This window comes from Octopus bimaculoides, chromosome 1 (genome assembly GCF_001194135.2).
Source record: "Octopus bimaculoides isolate UCB-OBI-ISO-001 chromosome 1, ASM119413v2, whole genome shotgun sequence".
Lineage (NCBI taxonomy): Eukaryota > Metazoa > Mollusca > Cephalopoda > Octopoda > Octopodidae > Octopus > Octopus bimaculoides.
The window spans coordinates 156459599-156472672 of record NC_068981.1 but is presented as its reverse complement, the minus strand read 5'-3'; the positions used below and the strand labels follow the sequence as shown (position 1 = coordinate 156472672).

Sequence of the window (13074 nt, the reverse complement as noted above, 5' to 3'; positions counted from 1 at the left end):
ATATATATATATATATATATATATATATATAATTACATACACACACATGCACATATATATATACATGCATACATATATATATATATGTATATGCTCAGACACACTTTTATATAGGCACACATACATGCATGCATACATACATATATACATGCATGCATGCATGCATCCATACATACATACATGCCTATATGTATGTATGCATATGTAAATACAGATTGCATCAGCTTTTTGAGGTTATTTGTATGAATTTAGAAAACATTGCACAGCTCATCAAAGAAAATCTGTTTTTAAAAACAAAATTGGTACAAATAATCTTGAGAATCCTTCTGTCACACCTAATGTGTGTTTGTGTGTTTGTGTGTTTGTGTGTGTGTGTGTGTGTGTGTGTGTGTGTGTGTGTGTGTGTGTGTGTGTGTGTTATACTATTTTGGAATTGGTTCTCAAATTATATATAAAGCTATAAATAATAACAGGTAAACATTGGGTTTAAAAACCCTTTGGGATAAAAAAGATTGAAGACTGTTTGCGGGAGTTGAACCTACATGTCTTGTAAACATGTGATCAACAATATAAGTGTATGTAAGCATATGCACGCATGCATGTATTTATGTATGTATGTATGTATGTGTGTATGTGTGTGTGTGTGTGTGTGTGTGTGTGTATGTGTACCCTCCTTATCACACACACACACACATACACATGTGCACAACTCCATTTTGACATCCAGTTTTCTATGCTTGCCATTAGTTTGTTGAAATTCACTGAGGCAGATTTTTCAATGGCTGGATGGTCTTTCTGTCACCATCATTCCTCTGTTGCCAAGTAAGGTAACCGTCATGCACATTGTAGGTAGGCATGTTGGTAACATAGGTACCATGACATTTTTATTAGAAATATGGTTAAGTTGTCATACTCCACCACACCAAACATAAGGCTAAAGGATAAAGCTCCTTCCTGAGTCATATAGACTCATGGCATATATACTCCCCTCTGGGCAGGATACCAGTCTGTTACAGGAATACTTACATTTGCCAGCTGAGAGAACTTGAGCAATGTGAAATGAAGTGTTTTGTTTAAGAATATAATGCATTGTTCATCTAGGAACTGAAACCACAATCTTACAATTATGAGTCCAACACCCTAACCACTAAACCATGCACCTCCACTACACCAAACATGGCCAGCATTCATCATCATCATTGTGGATAGGACGATTTGACTGAAGACTGGTGAACCAGATGGCTACACCAGGTTCCAATCTGATTTGGCAGAGTTTCTACAGCTGGATGCCCTTCCTAACACCAACCACAACGAGAGTGTAGTGGGTGCTTTTACGTGCCACTGGCATGAAGGCCAGTCAGGTGGTACTGGCAATGGCCACGCTCAAAATGGTGTTTTTTACGTGCCACCTGCACAGGAGCCAGTCCAGCGGCACTGGCAACGATCTCGCTCAAATGTCTTTACACGTGCCAGGAAGGCGACACTGGGCACAGGTGCCATCACGATTTCGCTTTTGCTTGCCCCAACAGGTCTTCGCAAGCCAAACACTGAACCACCTCAGGGATGGAAGTAAGCAGTTCTAAAGGTATCCAAAGAAGAGATCTCTCTTGCAATTGTGTATACAGTGGAGCTCACTTCAATAAGATCCAGGGCAGTAATGCCACTGGTCAAGAAATGGGAAGGAAATAGGTGAAGGAGGCATATAAATAACATCACTGATGCATGTCATTCAAGAGCAGTGGTTCCCAACCCTTTTATTTGAATGAGTTTTTCCATGGACCCCTTTTAATATACTTATCCTTATGTGTGTGTGTGTGTGTGTGTGTGTGTGTGTGTGTGTGTGTGTGTGTGTATACATGAAATTTTAAATTCAGTTCATGGACCCCCAGTTCTACCTTTGCGGACCGCCAGGGATCGGTGGAGCTCTGGTTGGGTACCACTGTTCTAGAGTAACCAATCAGCTTGGTACTCTAAAGATCTTTACTGTGATTAGCACAACAAACTGACCTTACAACTCTGGTCTCTCACCTATGAAATGTAGCTGTAGAATTCTTTTGGAATACTCCCTAAAGGGACACTACATGCAAGCCAACAAAGTATACAAATGTGTGGTAGAGATGCAGAATGAGAGGCAAATATTATATAGCAGTTCTGTAAAGTGGTTGGCATTATGGCATCCATCTATAGAAACCATGCCAAAGCAGACATTGAAGCAAGACACAGTCATCTGATATACCAGAACCTGTCAAACCATCCAAACAACACCAACCAAACATGATGGATGTTAAAAGATGATAAGGATGATGCTGACAATGATATTTATATCTTTACTATTTTTAATCAGAATTTACAAAACAACTTAAAGTGGATCACTTTGTAACTTCTGCTGATTAAAGATAATACAAAAATATATGTACACATGATTTCAATTCTTCTTATTCCTTTTGTACTATCAAACTTCTCTCTCTCTCTCTCTTTCTTTCTCTCTCTCTCTCTTTCTTTCTTTCTCTCTCTCTCTCTCTCTCTCTCTCTAAATATATATATATATATATGTGTGAGTGTCTTAATCAAGTAATTAAGAAAATTTATACAAGGTCTCAAGCCTTTGGAATCTAGAGCAATACTCTTAATTCTGGTGATCTGAGTTTCACAACAAAATACTATCACTTCCACTGTTTCAAGTACACAGAAAGGGCATTACAGATAAGAATGGCTTAATTCTCTGGTTTCATTGCAAACATGAAAACTTTAGGCATCTTCCTCTTGTGCTTTCTTTCTTTTTCTAAATGTTTAATTTGTTTATTTATTGTTTATTTTAGCAATCAGGTCATCATTAAATTTAACAGCTGAACTACAACACACACACACATACTGGAGGTGTATTTGAGCAGAGAAATGATCTGATGTGAAACTGTGTTGAAACTAAAACAATTGCTGTGTGAAAGACATGTATAAGCCATTTAAAAACACACAAAGACTGTTCATTTCACTGGAACATTGATTCTTAGGTGCTTTTTGTGACCTGATTACTAACATTATAACATCTACATATAGTTTCTTGTGAAGTTTGGTTCATATAGGTATGTAGTTTGATCAATAAGTATCTGCACTGTTGCCATAATAACGAAGTTAAAGCACACTGAGTGAAGCCACTTGGCACAGATTGACCTTGAACTCTGCTGTGCATGCACACTAAGTTTTAATGGTCTAGCTCACTTCTACAGTTTACAGCAGCGCTTGGAAGGAACGCGTGTAGTGTGTGATCATCACATTGACCATGAATCTGCCTCAAATTTTGCCAAAAGCTTGGCAGTACCTGCTCAGAAGGCCTATGCAAGGTTGCAGAAAATGTATGGAGAGAAGTGTATGAGCCGAAAAAATGTCGATAGTGACGAACGTTCTGGGAGACCTACAACCAACAGAACTGAGAAAAACATCACAGATGTGTGTGCAGCTGTGAGGACAAATCGTTGAATCATCATCTGTAAGTTATCAGAGGACGTGCAGATTAGCTCAGTCCATTATCACTGAAGATTTGGTTATGAGACACGTGTCTGCCAAGTTTGTACCAAAACTGCTTTCAGCTGATGAAGCACCTGCCAATGCTACACAGCTTGTGCAGCAGTTTTTGGCTAGGCACAGCATTCCTCAGATCTAACTGCTACTGTACTCCTCAGATTTCACCCCTTCCAACTTTTTCCCCTTTCCAAAAATCAAATCCTGCTTGAAAGGAAGAAGATTTCAGGACTTCAAGGAAATAAAGTTTAATGCGACGAGGCAGCTGCTGATTATCCCAGAAAACAAGTTCCAGGAATGCTTCCATCAATGGAAACAATGCTGGATTAAGTTTGTGGCTTCTGAAGGGGACTAAATGCAAAATTGGTAGAAGTTGTATGTTTGCTTTTACAGCACCAGTCAGGATACTTATTGATCAAATCTTGTATATATACACACACATATATAAAGATATATATATATATATATATATATATATATATACACATGCACACATACTGTGGTATCTTGACTTATGAGTGTTCCAACTAACGAGTTTTTCAAGATATGATACCCTACCACTAGTTGGCATAGTGAATGCCACAGTGAATGTCGTAACATCCGTCTCACTTGATGGCTAGACAGATATGCACGTTAGCAAGTGCGAAGATCATTAGTAGATGGATAGCTAGATAGACATGTGCGTTAGCAAGTGTGAAGATCGTTAGTGGATCATTAGCTAGACGGGTGGTAAAATGCTTACTTAGTAGTCGCAGGCTACAGAAGCATCAGTGTTGTGCTCACAATAGTGCTTGCAGTTACTTTGCAAAACTTCATTTTTCCAACCATGGATCTAAAGAAAGTGAGTGCGAAGGACAGTGGTGAGAAAAAGAAGTGGATGATGTGCATTGAATTTGACTATCAAAAAACATGACCAAGGTGTGCATGTAGTCAACATGGCAAAGTTGTACAAGTATAGCACTTCTATGATCTGCACCATCCTGAAGCAGAAGGAGTCAATAAAGGCTATAACACCAGCCAAAGGCATTAAGATAATTTGTAGACAGCAGACATCTATCCATGAAAATATGGAAAAGCTGCTGATAGTGTGGTAGACAGAGAAACAGCTTGCAAGAGATACTGTGACAGAGGCTGTAATCTGCAAGAAGGCACGAGCTATTTATGCTGATTTGCTGTAGCAGACTCCCGGCACTTGTACGGACAGGGTATCAGGTTAGCCATTTAAAGCTAGTTGGGGCTGGTTTGAGAATTTTAAAAAGAGGCCCAGCATTCACCCCCTTGTCAGGTATAGTGAAACAGAGAGAGTGGATATGAAGGCAGCTGAGGATTACCTCAAAACTTTTGCCGGAATTATAGCAGCCAAAGGATACATCCCCCAGCAAGTCTTCAACTGTAATGAGACAAGACTTTCTGGGAAGAAGATGCCAAGGAGGACTTATATAATGGCAGAGGAGAAGAGGATGCTAGGCCACAAACCCATGATGGATAAGCTAACCCTTGCACTGTGTGCCAATGTAAGCGGCAACTGCAAGATTAAGCTGTTGCTCATTAATCATTCAGAAAACCCCAGAGACTAAGTCACATAAGATTCTGAAAGGAAAACTGCAGGTTATGTGGAAGGCAAATCCAAGGGCGTGGGTCACAGGCAGTTCTTTGTGGAGTGGGTGAACTTCGTCTTTGGTCCTGACATTAAGAAATATCTCCAGGAAAATAACCTGCCGCTGCAAGCTCTTCTCATCCTGGACAATGCACCTGCTCATCCACCTAACCTCGAAGATGACATCCTCAAAGGGTTTAAGTTTAAGTTTATAAAAGTTCTCTCTCTCTCTCTATATATATATTTATTCTCTCTCTCTCTCTCTATATATATATATTTATTTATTCTCTCTCTCTCTCTCTCTCTCTCTATATATATATATATATATATATGTAGTGTAGTATATTGCCACTTAAGTGTGGCTGACCCCTAGGGGTGGATGTTACTGTTGCTTTTAGCCCCAGGAGGACATCTCCTCCAGCTGGCTTATCGACACATTACTGTGTCCTGTTTGCCAGGACACATTTAGAGAATTAACATATATATATGTAGTTATGGTATATTCTGTTAAGAACATAGTAGAGTACAGTATAAAGCTCATCCACCTTCAATTTACCCTGTGCTATCCAGTAGCAGTATTATATGTACTTCCTGATTTGGCATGGTTTCAATGGTTGGATGCCCTTCCTAATGCCAACCACTCCAAGAGTGTAATGGGTGCTTTTAAGTGCCACCAGCATGGGTACCAGTAGCATGACACTAGTATCTTCCACAACTACAATTTCACTTGGTTTGATGGCTCTTCTTCTTCTTGAGCATGGCATAATTTTTCATTGCCTCCATGAGACTCAACGTTCAAAAGGTGCATTTTACATGCCACTGGCATCAGCCACATTGCCTCCGTGAAGCCCAATGCTCAGGTGTTTTTTATGTGCCACCAGTACAGATGCCAGTATCTTCCACAACTACAATTTTGCTTGGCTTGATGAGTTTTCTTGGCATAATACCAAAGGTTTCAGTCATTTGTCATTGTCTTCATGAGGCCTAATGATTGAAAGGTACTTTTTACATGCCACCAGCATGGGTGCCAGTTATATGACCCCAGTATTGGTTATGATTACGATTTCACTTGACTTGAGGGGTTTTCTCAAGCATGGCATATGGCAAAAAGTCTCAGTCACTAACCATTGCCACTGTGAGGCCCAAAATTCAAAGATCATGCTTCACCACCTTGTCCCATGTCTTCCTGGGTCTACCTCTACCACAGGTTCCCTCCACAGTTAGAGATTGGCTCTTCTTTACACAGCTGTCCTCGTCCATATGCATCACAAGACCATACCAATGCAGTCGTCTCTCTTGCACACCACATCTGATGCCTCTTATGCCCATTTTCTCTCTCAAAATGCTTACACTCTATTGTACATGCACACTGACATTGCGCATCCAGCAAACCATGCTAGTTTCATTTCTTTCAAGCTTACATATGTCCTCTACTGTCACAGCCCATGTTTCACTGCCGTGTAGCATAGCTGTTCGCACACAGGCATCATACAGTCTGATTTTCACTCTGAGGGAGAGGCCCTTCGTTACCAGCAGAAGTAACAGCTCTCTGAACATTTAAGCATCCTGATGGGCTGGGGGCTTTCCCTGTCTTCATGTCTTTAATTGTTTTATCTATACACACACACACATATATATATACAAACATTTTTATATACTAAAACATTATATATAGATGTATATGTGTGTGTGTGTGAGAGAGTGTGAGAGAGAGAGAGAGAGAGAAAGAGAGAGCATGCGTCTTTATTTTTAATCGGCAGAAAATTGAAAAAGGGTCTCAAGGGCCGAGAGTTTCGTGTATAGTACTTTTAAAACTTTGTTAAGAACCAAGCACAAAGCCAACGGTACTTGAGTCACTTTTAGTTTGTGTCTTTGGCCTGTTATCAACTATAGTTGAATATAGGTGAAAATGTCATATTTCAGTGAAACCAGGGATAAAAACTAATAAAAAGACACGAAAGTATGATTAACGTTGTAATGATGTTTTTCTTTTCTGTTTTCCTTACTGTTTTTGCTGAAGTATTTTTTCTTAAGTAAATCATAATTACAAATAACAAAAAAGAAAAAAAAAGAAAAGAAAAATAGTATTATGAAATCAGCATGTGTACCGAAAATGCTGTTGCAATAAGTAGAATAGTCAAACAAAAAGTTTATGTATTTATTTCAGATTATAACTTACAAATACTGCAGGATCTCGAGCCGGAGTGATTCTGGCCTACATACGGGCTTCCAGATAATAAAAAAATAACCTGACGTGGCTCCATTGATGATTTGTCATTAGAGAGAGAGAAAGCGAGAGTCAGAGGGTAGTGTTGTTTCGCCACTGATTACAATCTGTTTGATAAGCTCCCTCTTCGCAAATCTCATCAGCGTTTGGTATTATTATTATCACCAACATTTACTACGATAATTATTATCTTTTTCATCTCCTGAACGGTAAATTATATATACCTCGTTAGTACTTTTCAATTCTCATTTGTTTCTTTATCTGTATATGTATTTTGATACTGTCTCTCCTCTATTGTTTACATGGTGCTATTATTTTCTCGCCTCACAATATTTCATGTGCACTTTTAGAGCATACTCATCCCTTATTGCTGTGGACTATATTTGATTTTGCATTACAATTTCTATTTCAGTAACAAATGTTTTTTACGAGAGCCCAATGAACAAACAGACAACTAATTCTCCTGTGTACATAACTACAAACACAAGTTGTTGCTTCATGAGGAATCTCTGAGCTGACATACGTTTATATTTATTTCATTGTATGCATATTTACGCAAACAACACGCACAAACATGCATACATATGTAGTCATCGAAATCAAAGCACAATATCTAATCTTTTATCTTATGAAGTACCGTTAGTGCCATTTTCTAATAGATTTATTCCTATTTTCTGTTTGTATATATTTAGGTATTAAATTAATATATAAGTATATATATTTTAGCATTAATTTCTGAAACCTTTTCTATAAATTAATTTTAATTTTTCCTGATGCTATATCGTTTATATATTTCCGTATTCTGTTGCCATTTACATTCATTAGCTTTTGATATTCTTTCTGTCTTGAGAAATGTCAAAAGCTCTACATAGCCGCTTAGGTCGATTCTGTTTTTATATAATGTCAATGTCGACTGCATTTTAAAACTGAAAGCTGTTGCTCTTTTACTTTTGGTTTTATTTCCTGTTGGCCATTTATAAAAACACAAACAATTCTTGTCTTCCTTTGCGGGCACGCTCGCATACCCATATATATATATATATATATATATATATATATATATTTGTGTGTGTCTGTGTGTGTATAAAGTTATGTGTATAATAAATTGCCCTCATAAAATAAAAATTGAGCCTCAAATTTTAGTTTAAAATGTGGTCAATATTGACATTATATGAAACACAAAATCGACCGAAACGGATATGTATGTGAATGGATATCTATCTATCTATCTATCTATATGTGTGTGTGTGTGTGTGGAAAGTTCTATTATAAATGTAAACAATATCAGTTTTAAAATTTGAAGGAATTACTTGCCCCTTGCTAGGTGGAAAATATGCCTACATATATGTGTGTATGTGTATGTTTGTGTGCATGTGCATTGGTCATATGTGAGATAAAGCCAACGGGAGAGCCAGTACGAGGTCAATAGACCTGCTAGAAATAGACTCCAAATTTCCTAAAATCACAATGTAGTCATTAAAGAAGCGCACATTGGACAATGTAACCAAGGTACACAATATTTGAAAATTGATAGGATGGTCGTTGCTGGAACACTTTCGATTCTGGGTCTCGTCAGGTACAGCTGATCCCACCCTAAAAAAAATCAACAGGAATGTATTCAGATCTAAAGATTTCGTGCGATCGATCTTATAGTCGATTGAATTCATCAGTGGATCATGGAGAAATGTCTCTTCTTAACTCGTTAATGAATTATATTCCACCATAAAGTCGACTATAAGGAAACACTAAGATCCGAATATGTATGTACATAGTGTGTTTACCTTTAGTATGTACGAGCCAACGAAGGCGTCTCTGAGTAACGATCGAACTGCTGGAAAAGGCGATGAAATCCCCTCACCCCACCCCCATCCAAACATCATAAAACAAGGAAGGACATATTAGATTGTGGTAGTCTTAGATAGCTCGCAAACAGTGGGGCATTCAGCATTAGAATGCTCCTTTTGATCATAGGTCTACCCGATCAGCTTGACCTGGGGTGAACACCATTTCTAACAAGACATTTTTATATTGAGATATATAGCATCACGAAATAAACAGAAACGATATGTAAATAAGTGTATGTGTATATGAATGTGTTTATATGTGTGTGTCATACATACATATATATATAATGTGTGTGTGTGTGTATTTATATAATACATGTATATATAATATGCATGATTTATAACATGTGCACACACACACACACACACACACACACACACAAATGTAAAGTATTTAGTACGACTGGATGGAAGACTTAGCAATCATAAATACAGGTGTAACATACAATTTCATCACCCTAGGAGTTAAAAATTGATAAAATTAGACCAGATACAGCTGATGTGTACTTTTAAAAAGTTTTTATTATTACTATGATTATTATTATTTTATTTCTAAGTCAACACGTTCTGTCCTCGTTCTATTTTTATTTCTTGGTTTAACTCGCCAGCTAGCAGAATTGTTAAAGCATCGGAAAATGCCTTGCGACTTTTGTTCCGGTTATTTTACATTCCGAGGTCAACTTCGCCAATCATCCTTTTAGGAATCAATAAAGTAAAGTACCAGTCAAATATGCTGGGGTTGATGTAATCGACTTACTAAAATTGCTGGTCTTGTACCAACATTTGAAAATTATTATTGTTGTGTGACTTTATTACTAAACTAAAACTTGAATATTACTCAAAGTTTTGAGCATACTTTGAATGCAGTCAAAGCATTGTGTATCCTTCACTTTTTAATATGGTAGGATTTGACTTGAGAGAGATGTGGCTACCATTTCTAGCTGCCTGAGTGACTATAAGAAGGCCTTATTGCTGGTGCATTTGATAGCAATCTTTGTACATGCCGTTTATTTACGTTTATTTATCAATTTCTATTTCACGTATTTTGTTTGAGCTATAAGTTAATACAATATAACTTTTATTTGGAATTATTTAGCTTTTTTTGAAATAGCTTCACTCTTAATAACCACAAATATTTTTTAGAGGGAATTAAAATATTTGTGGTCCTACATCGCAGTAGATTTGTGAAAACGACAATGAATACAGTAAAATTGCTGTGGGAAGTGGAATATCCCACATTTGGGTTAGAGTCCTTCTTCAGAATAATGATGACATGAGGGAAACGAAGACAGTTTTGCATCCTGTTTTTGAGAAACTGTCTCGCCGACGATTCAACACCTGCCTATACATTAATAGCTCTACACCTGTCACTGAGCTTTTTAAAAACTTCTGATACACAATCTTCTTCATATGTTGCATCATCTGCGAACTTTGTGGTACATTTAACATTAAACGAACAAGCTGTCGCCATGTCAGTACTATTGGGTGCATATTCAAAGCACACAGTTATGTATGCCAGGCTAACCTGTCGCCACATATTTCAACACAACTGGCCACTCCTTTAATGATTTATTGGTTAATGGCATCGCTGTATATCATTGATCCACATACTCAAAGAAACAGAAGGAACACCATTTCATGTTCAAACTTGGAGCCATGTCACTAATGTTTCCTTCTCTTTCTACACTGCCTCTTAGTTCCCATTCTTATCCTTCATTTTCCCTCTCACCTCAATTTTTGCTGCATATGATGTTGCAGACATGACTGCATAGCTAGAATGTTCAGTTATTACCCATTTGGTCTTGGGTTCTGTCTCACTGTGCAGCATCTTGGGCAAGTGTCTTCTACTACAGTCTTGGGCCAACCAAAGCTATGTGAGTGAATTTGGTAAGTGGAAATTGAAAGTTTTCCATGTGTATGTGTGAAAGTGTTCATGATTTTTAACTAAGGGAAATTTATCTTCTCTTAGCCTGCATGTGATCCTGCCAGGGCAGCTATAGTTTTCACTGAGTCACTATATGGAATTTCTACCTACTCTTTTCTGTATATTGAGCTTGGGCATTTCCTTGATGTTAATAGGGTCCTATCTTATTTCCTACTTACTAAGTTACCTTTTAAGGCCTAATTTCCAGGTTTTGCTTCCAGGTTTGGAATTTCTTGTAAGTATTTAACAGATTCAGTTATATGAACTTGGTCATCAGCATATAGTAATTCTCACACACAGCTGTTCTTAAAACTCCTCTGTTATGGCCTGGAGTGCTGTAACAAGAGGGGTTTGACAAATGAGCCCTAACAACCCCTTCCTGCTCACTAAATTTGTTGATCCATCTCATTGCTGCCATATTACTGATTGCGTCTCTACATAGTTTATTTAAGTAATACACCTACTCTTAGTTTTCTTTGTGACTACCAGTTTCCAGAACATGGAACTTTTTCAAACATCTCCAGTTTGAAGAATTTTGGATATAGAGTCTTACTGCTGTACTTCTACAATTGTCTCACTAAGAAGGAGATATTATTCTTTCTCCTGACCCAAAACTGAACTGCATATCATCTAGGTCAATTCTGTTTAATCAGGCTCCTTGATATCTTACCTCACATACACAGCACACATCTGCTTGCCTCTACATTCCATCCATATTTACCTTTTATTGTATTAATATTTATAGTGCAGCCCTAAAACTTTTAACCTGACAGGAAGTTGGGTTAGGTAGGTAGCTCAATGTTAGTTTTCTGTTTATGAAGAAAGTTTATATAATAATTTGATGACAGTCAGTGGACTGCAATGTCAAAACCAAGAAACATGTAAGCATACACTCCAACACACACACACACAAAGGCTTCCATCAGTTTCCATCAATCAAATCCACTTACAAGACTTTGGTTGGTCAGGGCTGTAGTGGAGGACACTTGTCTGAGGTATTATACAGTGGGACTGAATCTGAAACCATGTGGTCAAGAAGCAAACTTCTTAATCACACAGCCATTCCAATTATATGTGTGGTGTGTGTAGGTTAATTAAAATGCAGGCAGTCACCTCATCAGCACATCATGTATGAACCTGGCTTGCACAGTATTCAGATAACTGAAGGAAGATCAGTTATACTTCAACTAATTACAAAGGGGAGCACTTTGAAAATCCAAGGTATGATCCAGTAGGCATAATACATCACTTTGAATTCTATTTTTCTTTATTTAGATAAATAAATAAGAAAAAATATATATACATATGTGTGTGCAGGCATGGTTGTATGGTAAGAAGTTTGCTTCCCAACCATATGATAGTATTCAGTTCTACAACAAAGCACTATGGGTAAGAGTGCATAAATTTACATATGTATATCCCCCGATGATCCATTGTGGTTAAGCAACCAAGTGCATTTGGTACATCCAATGCAAGGTTCCAAATAGTTGCAGTAGTAAAACATACATAGGAACTAATAATTTATATTTATTTTAATTTTCCCCTACATATGCACTGTATGTCATAATTAATAACACAGTGATAATGTACTGGAAGCTAACTGGATAATGATAATCTACATGGGAGGTCTGATTCATACAATAGTAGTCATAAATTTAACTGTATACACAACATATACATACATACATACATCATATATATAATGCATGTATATGTAATTTATGTACACTCATATATTCACACACATGTGTACCTAAATATAAAGATCTACACACATATAGATATATACATGTACATATGCATATGCAGTAATTGATTAAATATATAAATAAATGAGTATAGGCGCAGGTGTGGCTGTGCGGTAAAAAGCTTGCTTCCCAACTACATGGTTCTGGGTTCAGTCCCACTGCGTGGCACCTTGGGCAAGTGTCTTCTACTATAGCCTTGGGCTGACCAAAGCCTTGTG

General features: G+C 37.4%; 1 protein-coding gene across 1 annotated transcript in view; it reads left to right on the top strand.

The window, feature by feature from the left end:
* The first annotated feature begins 7294 nt into the window (after window positions 1-7294).
* LOC128248698 (small integral membrane protein 14-like) overlaps window positions 7295-13074 on the top strand; it is a 107069-nt gene continuing 101289 nt past the window's right edge. Inside the window, exon 1 of the mRNA XM_052970456.1 lies at window positions 7295-7567. The gene's annotated coding sequence lies outside the window, so the exon portion shown is untranslated. The remainder of the gene's footprint in view (window positions 7568-13074) is intronic.